At 37.9% G+C, this 8,130-nt stretch overlaps 1 long non-coding RNA gene across 1 annotated transcript; it reads left to right on the top strand.

The window, feature by feature from the left end:
* Positions 1-3,478: 3,478 nt before the first annotated feature.
* Positions 3,479-7,361, top strand: LOC104095409 (uncharacterized). Its single transcript, XR_686123.4, has 4 exons — positions 3,479-3,665; positions 3,743-5,416; positions 5,516-6,010; positions 7,112-7,361. It is a non-coding gene; the product is annotated as an uncharacterized lncRNA (long non-coding RNA).
* Positions 7,362-8,130: the final 769 nt, after the last annotated feature.

Raw genomic sequence — 8,130 nt, 5'->3', positions numbered from 1 at the left:
CACAAGAAAATTTGCTAAATCCACGAACCATGGCACCTCTTTCATTGAAATTGCCAAGAGCTGCTCATCGGGAAAAGAGTCATTGATCTCAAGGCCATCATGCGGCCTCCCCTCCTCCTCCAAATGAGACAAGTGGTCCGTCACTTTGTTTTCACTGCCTTTTCTATCTTGTATGTCAATATCAAATTCTTGCAACAAAAGTACACATCTCATTAACCGAGCTTTGGAGTCCTTTTTTCTCATAAGATAATGAAGCGCCGCATAATCCGTGTGGACAATAACTTTTGCACCAATGAAGTACGGGTAAAACTTCTCAATTACAAACACAATAGCAAGGAGATCTTTCTCCGTAACGGTATAGTTGACTTGGGTACTATTCATGGTCTTACTAGCATAGTAGACCGGATGGAAAATCTTGTTGATGCGTAGCCCCAAAATAGCCCCAACCGCTACGTCACTTGCATCACACATGAGTTCAAAAGGCACTCTCCAATTTGGAGCGGTGATAATGGGAGTAGTTGTCAACTTGAGCTTCAACAATTCAAAGGCTCTCATGCAATCATCATTGAAATTAAACTTAGCATCCTTCTCAAGAAGCTTGCACAATGGGTTTACCACCTTAGAGAAGTCTTTGATGAAGCGCCGGTAAAAACCCGCATGGCCTAAGAAACTCCGCACACCCTATACCGAAGTAGGGGGTGGAAGTTTAGAAATCACCTCAATCTTTTCCTTGTCAACTTCAATAATATTCCTTAAGATTTTGTTGCCAAGGACAATACCTTCCTCGATCATGAAATGACATTTCTACCAATTGAGCACTAAATTTGACTCTTCACATCTAGCCAACACTTTGTCCAAATTTGCAAGACAATCGTCAAAAGAATCTCAAACCACCGAGAAGTCATCCGTGAAAACTTCAAGGTAGTCCTCCACCATGCCCGTGAAAAATAGTCATCATACACCTTTGAAAAGTCGCCAGTGCATTGCACAAACCAAATGGCATCCGCTTGAAAGCAAAAGTACCATATGGACATGTAAAAGTTATTTTCTCTTGATCTTCCGGATCAATGAGAATTTGGTTGTAGCTCGAGTACCCATCAAGAAAGCAATAGAAAGCACGATCGGCCAATCTATCGAGCATTTGATATAAGAAAGGAAGTGGAAAGTGATCCTTCCTTGTGACTTTGTTGAGCTTGCAATAGTCCATGCACACCCTCCAACCGGTCACCATTCTAGTAGAAATGAATGCATTCTTTCCATTGGTGACCACCGTCATGCCCCCCTTCTTTGGGACACATTGAACCGGAGAAGTCCATGAACTATCAGAGATGGGGTAGATAACCCCGACATCCAACCAATTGATAATCTCCTTCTCGACAACTTCTTGCATAGCCTCATTGAGTCTCCTTTGATGTTCAATAGATGGTTTGGCGCCATCGTCCAACTTGATCTTAATCATGCAAAAGACGGGGCTTATCCCCCGAATATTCGCCAAGGTCCACCCAATAGCCTTCTTCCTCTTTTGTAGCACCGCTAATGTGAAATCTACCTGCACGTTAGTCAAACAAGAGGAAAGAATAACCGGTAAAGTAGAACAAGGACCAAGAAATTTATACCGAAGATATGGAGGCAATGACTTTAACTCCGAGGTGGGAGGCTCTTCAATAGAAGGCTTTGTAGGAGGAGTTGTCCTATTTTCAGAATCCAAGGACAATTTTTGGGGTGCATAGTTGTACGACTCCATTCCTTGCAAAAAGTTTACACATTCCATGAAGCCATCCATCTCGTCATCATCAAAGTTGAGCAAGACAACCTACAACATATCACCAATATTGTGTTCTACAATAATTTCCTTGAATCGAGTTACAACCTTAGGTTAATACTTTTAACTTGCTTAGTCAAATCCTGAACAAAAGACTTTATTTGACAAGTTTCTTATAGGACCTTCTGTTTTAAATAAATAGCATATGTTGGCTTGCGCACACACCCTCGTAACATTAACCCTTAGTACTTTTCCAGACTACGCATGTCTTCATTACGATATTCAAACATCATAGCTACATTATCTCAATCTTATTTGGTTGAACTTAAGTCGCTTTACTGTGGCCCTTCCTTCCCCACTTTGGGTGAATGTTTCGAATTTTGACACAGGTCTTGAACTTATAAAATTGAGGGGCATATCTTACACATCTCTAGTCCTCTTTTACAGGATCGACTATTAAGGAGGATTAAGTTGCCATGGTATAACCTCATAAGCGATCAACTGTAAGGCCCCGTAAAGCTCACCAAGGATTTAAGGCTTTGTGGTGCCGAGGTACGGATTTTTAGACTTGAAATGCATCATGGGATTGGTAGAAAGAAATTTGCAAAAAAAGTATTTTTGCGGTCCATTTCACCACCGCGGATCGGTTTCGTTCACCGCAGAACCATCGTGGATGTGATCAGGAGTAACTTAATATTGAGTGTCATTTCGCGGTCCAATGTGCGACCGCAGATTCATTTTGCGGATCACGTATACGTCGCATAATTAGCATGAAAATTTTTGAAAGGAGATTTTGCGGTCCAGTATCCGACCGCAAAATCATCCTTTGGATCCGCCGCAGATCGTACCAGACCCAACCCAAATATTTGGAGACCATTTCGCGGTCTAGTTCGTGTACCGTACAACCTGTCTGTGATGTATTGGATTTTACTCGGAGGGTCATTTTAGCAAATTTTCTAACCTGAATCTATTTTAATATAAGGACTTAAGGGGTTATTTTTAGAGGGGAATCAGATTACTTTAGAGAGAGAGAGAGCACTCTAGAGGGAGGGGGATGAGATCTAATCTTTCTAACTATCAATTGTTTCTCAAATCTTGGGATTTAAGAGGGAAATTCACAGGGTCTTCAACCAGTCGGGTAAGTGTCCGCCCAAAGCTTCCATGCAAAATTTGTAATGGGTTTAAGTAAAGGTTTTATTATTTTGGGGCTTATGGGATTGCGATCGTAAGCCATAATCCTTATATTTTCAAATTTGATGTGTGTGAAGAGTGGAGGATGTGATTCTTGGTGGTTGGAAGCAATTGGTTGGGCATGCATGTGCCAATGAAGGTTGTTGGCTGTCGTAGGGATATTGTAGACTGATTGGTTGCTTGAAAATTCATTGCGGGGTAGAGGAATTTTTATTATGGAACCTTGTAGTCGACTTAGCATATTTGATGTTTGATGAAATTCCTAAAAGGGCTAAACCTATGAGAACCTTCCTAATTATGGTTCAATTTGACTATGTTTTTATAGATTGAAGGTTCTAAGAGTAGTGGAACATTGTAATAATCATAAGGAAGCTTAATTAATATATGTTGGCTAAACTCCCTCCGTAGAATCAGATTCCACGAATTCCTTGTAAATCAATTATGGTTTGTTCAAGTTCTTGTTTTTACTTTCCCTCCCTATTTTTCCTCTTCCAACTTTTTCGCGCCTTGTTTTCACAAAAGAGAGACTAAGCGTCTCAAGGAAAAACAAAAACAAAAAGTAAAAGTCCTAATACAGATACAAAACAGAAAAAGCCTAAATTTGACACAAGCCCTAAACGACCTATCGTCCACACTCAAGCTACCACCGAGAAAGGCTTACGGGAAAATCCAAGAGATTTGTTCAGCCCTAAAAGACCTGCCGTCCCTAGAGGTTCTGATCTCTATCCAACTCTCTTTTTCTTCAAAACAGATTTGTTTTCTTAAATTTTTGCTCGCATTCATCAACAGAGAGCTTGTTGAGGCCTCTCCAGTTTGAAACTAACTTAAGTCTCATCTCCTTTACACTAGGTAAGATTCATGTTATATACTTGTTTATTAATTTATTTATTTGTCAAGTAAAAGAGAAATTGGGAATAAATTATTGGGGTAGCTAATTCTACCAATTTATATGTTTCTTTACTCTTTGTGAAGGTAATCAGACAAAGTAAAGCAAAGACCTCGAATCGAGTTTTTGTCGGCCTTCCTAAACATGTTATTAATTTCAATTAAGATAATTCTCTATCATTAGTTTACAAATCGTTCTGGTCTGTGATTACGACTTTAGACTTTTGTTGATTAGTAGATTGTTGTTTTCTTTGTTTTGTGTTTTGTTTTGTTGCCGTTTCTTTGCCGATTAGTGTATCTTTAGGCTTCAGGCGTTAGAGTGTTGTTAATTGTTTATGAGAAGTACAGTGCTGGAGTATTCATATTAAGAAATTCTTTTATTTTCTGTCAAAACAATATTGAACTTTTCAACTAAATAACTATGGAAACTTAAGGAGGCACGAGGACCTTCACATTCTAGCAATAAGTCTAGAGTCTGAGTTATATTAGGAGATTTATGTCTTTATCTTCAAGCACGTCAAGTTACATACAATTTTCGTTCCTTTTTCTAAATATTATTGAATAACAATGTTTTAACAAGTATATTCCCATGCCTTTGTTGCTTTCACTAAATCATGAATGAGATTTGAGTTGTCCATCTTTTGCTTAAATCTGTGAATTCTACATGCTTAATTGTCGGACTAGTTTGGACTCTTTCCTCTTTGATTTCTGATTCTGTTAGCATGTTTCAATGTAAAGTTTAAGTGTGATTTGGTTTCAGTGATGAATTTAGCACCTATTTGTTGAAACTACTTACGTGAAATGATCAAGTTAATATGGAAGATGACAGAACCAGGAATCTGACCACCAGTAGGTCAGAGTCATTTCTGGCGAAGTCAGTGCAACATTTTTAATCACAGTGTTGCAAAGTGTATTTGTTTAAAATGTTGGATATCTAGAAATCAAAAGCAGTAGAGTTGATACCTCTCTTTTCAGCAGATGCTTAGTTACTATGTAAATGGAAATATCAATATGATTCTCTTTTTTATGATGATTTTATCATTGTGAACAAGTCAGCTGCTTACTATATCATATTTAGGCAATGTCAAGATAAGTGAATAAGCATGATATGAGAAGTTCCTCTCTTATAATGTATTTAACTTTTCAGTATTATCACATATATGCTACTTTAGCACATTAGTTGGTCTCGCCATTACTATCATTGTCAAAGTTTGCATCTCTTTCTTTTTGTGCAGTAGAGAAAGCTTTAGATTAAGTGATATAATTATGTATCTCCAGTAATTCCTGAAATTTGTTATTTAGATCTTAATTTTTTTGATTTGCATTTGTGACCCATATGGGATTTAATATTCAATGGATAATGGAGATAAAAGTTGGATGGGTCTCCGAAGATCCACCGATGAGTATATTCGCGGAGTGAATGATTTTCTTGATAAGGCATTTGAACGGGCTTCCAAAGGCAATGAAATATTATGTCCTTCCGAACCTTTATCACTTCGAGAATTCTTTGTGGCTACAAGAGCAAGAAAACTTGGAAGGTCATACAAGGAATCTGATGAAGATACAACTACTAAAATTGTGCGAATTCTATCTTATTACTTTTTTATTGAGATGAATTATTTGTTCTTACTGACTTTTTATTTACCAGAATTTTTATTTTAAAAATTTGTATTATAGGCTGAAATGGAAAAAATTGAAACACAACAAAGTGAAGATGGTAGCAGTTCTGTTAATGCATTTGCAGCCGTTATGGGACCTGAACATCCGGGACGTCTTAGATTGTATGGATGAGGGGTTACAAGAACTTCTTTGAAAGGAAAAATGGGACATTTTGAATCCTCTTCAAATGCTACAAATGATCTGGTGCAACAAATAGAAGAAAGGATGACAAGAATGTTCGAGGAACAGAAGGAATAATTTGAGAAACAGAAGGAACAATTTGAGAAACAGAAGGAACAATTTGAGAAACAGAAGGAATAATATGAGGAACAAAAAGAATGATGCGACAAGAAATTTTAGGAGATATGTTTGTACAGCTTCAGCGTTCAGGATTGCAAATTGATCCTAATATTTTAGCAAACTTGTGTGCTCGTTCACCGGGAGAAGCTTTGTCCTCACACCAAGTAGCTATTCAACCAATCAACATGCCATCTTTTGGCAACAACAATCAAGGTTCGAATTCTTTTCGAGATTAGTTATAGATTGGTTGTGTGCACAATCTGTATCTCTCAAAAACAGAGACTGATTTCTCAGAAATAGAGACTGATCTCTCTTTTCCTCTTTGTTGTGTGCGCAATATGCATCTCTTAAAAACAGAGACTGATCTCTCTTTTTCTCTTTGTTGTGTGCGCAATCCGTGTCTCTCAAAAATAAAGACTAATATCTGTTGCATACTCTTTTGTTGTGTGCGCCATCTGTGTCTCTCAAACTACTATCCTTTGCTACTTCTAATTAATTGATCTACTAGCATCTAGTATAAAAGTGTTTCATTGTGCTACTGAAATTTTGGTGCTGTGGTGCGTACTTTTGTAGCTGTTATTGCTACCCTGGTGTATGAAATCATGATGCTGGTAATGTGGTGCACATTTCCTTCAGTTTCTGCTGGTGCACATTATACTCTCTTTCATATTTATAAGTAAAAAGCTAAGTACCTATGCTCCAATAGATAATGTAGAGTAGTAGTGGCAGGCATGATTTTGAAACCAGTGTGATGGATTGGTGGCCCAAACACACCAGTTTGAGGGTGAGGAGCCCAGTACTTGTCGTCTGATTGTTCCTTGATCACTTCATCTGCGTATTCCTTTGGATTCTTGTCGTACACTGATGCGTGCAGTGCCCTCCTACACAACACAATACTCACTATAAATAAGTCTCAAGATCCAACAACAGGAGGCGAAATAGAAAAATGGAGATTTGTGAATACATATAACACTTGTGTGTAGAGTATAGACATAAAAACTGACCTGCCACTTGCGCAGCTGAATTGGTTCAGAAATCGCTTCCCCAAGCTCAAGAGTCCCCTCTTCTGTAAGAGTCACTATCTTACATAAGATAGTGATTTTTTTGGTGTAACGTTTTGCATACTTGGACTTCTGGTTCTTTTTTGTAGCTTGATTTTCTGAAGTGGCAATGCCAATTTCATCTTTTATTTTGTATTCTAAGTATATATTATTTTATTGGTGTTAATATATAGTGCAATAATAATGATATTGAGAAGGCAATATTTTTCTTTTTCCTACCCTCTAACTATTTTTGTTCTTGTTGGATTTACAGGTAAACCAAATGATCAAGGGGGAGATGAAAGCAGTGAAGACCTTACCTAAAAGTATTGGTTGAAGAATCTTCAGACAATCTAGGAATGTTTTTATTTTTGAACTTTTTTGCAAACTTATAAATTCCAACTCTTGGATTATTAAACACTTTTATTGTATATTTTACTTTTATAAATGGATAATCGTAGTTGTATATTTTGAATTATGATTCTGTTGATGAATATATTTTCATTTCATCAGTTATATATTAATTTCAGTGTATTATACATTTATCTTGTTGTGACAGCTGACAACAACCGTTAATAGCTTCCAACAGCAGTCACACAGTAACTGAGTATAACCGTTGCAGTAGCTCATTATAACCATTGCAGCAGCTTGTAATAACCGTTCCAACAGGTAAAAAAATCAATATAAAAATGTTGTAATGTCTATAGCAACGGTTCTCAGTCGTCGCAATACACAAATAGCGGCGGTTCAAAATCGTTGCCATAACTCACTATTAATCGTTAGATTTGATCATGATAAAATCGTCGCAGTAGATGTGCCTATGGCAGCGGTTATGAAACCGTTGCTTGAAGCCATTGCAATAGACCAATAGCGATGCAAGATCCCGCAATAGATGCTAAATCGTGGCACTAGCTTTATCGCAACGGTGTTATTTCCTATGCCAACGGAACGTGTGGCGTTGCCTTAGGCTTGTTTTCTAGTAGTGTGGGTCCCTCCTAATATCCTCTGGAGCAGACGGAGTAGATGAGTTATGAGACGGCATCTCGCTCTCAGCCTCACTTTGGCTAGCTCTGGCTAGAGGCACTTGACCGGTACCTTCTCCCGCAGCTGTATCAAGCCGTCTACTAATCGCTCGCTTCCTAATCGAAGGCATCGCTGAAAGAAAACAAGGTGAATATTAGAGATGAACACTTATGACTCAACTCTACGCACGATCTAGATTCAGGAAGAAGGTAACAACCTTAGATGTCATGTAGCCTCCTAATTATAAATGTGGCGTGCTACACATCCATA

This window comes from Nicotiana tomentosiformis, chromosome 5 (assembly GCF_000390325.3).
Source record: "Nicotiana tomentosiformis chromosome 5, ASM39032v3, whole genome shotgun sequence".
NCBI classification, from domain to species: Eukaryota; Viridiplantae; Streptophyta; class Magnoliopsida; order Solanales; family Solanaceae; genus Nicotiana; species Nicotiana tomentosiformis.
Note: the sequence above shows the minus strand (reverse complement) of the source record. Positions and strands in the feature narration are given on the sequence as shown.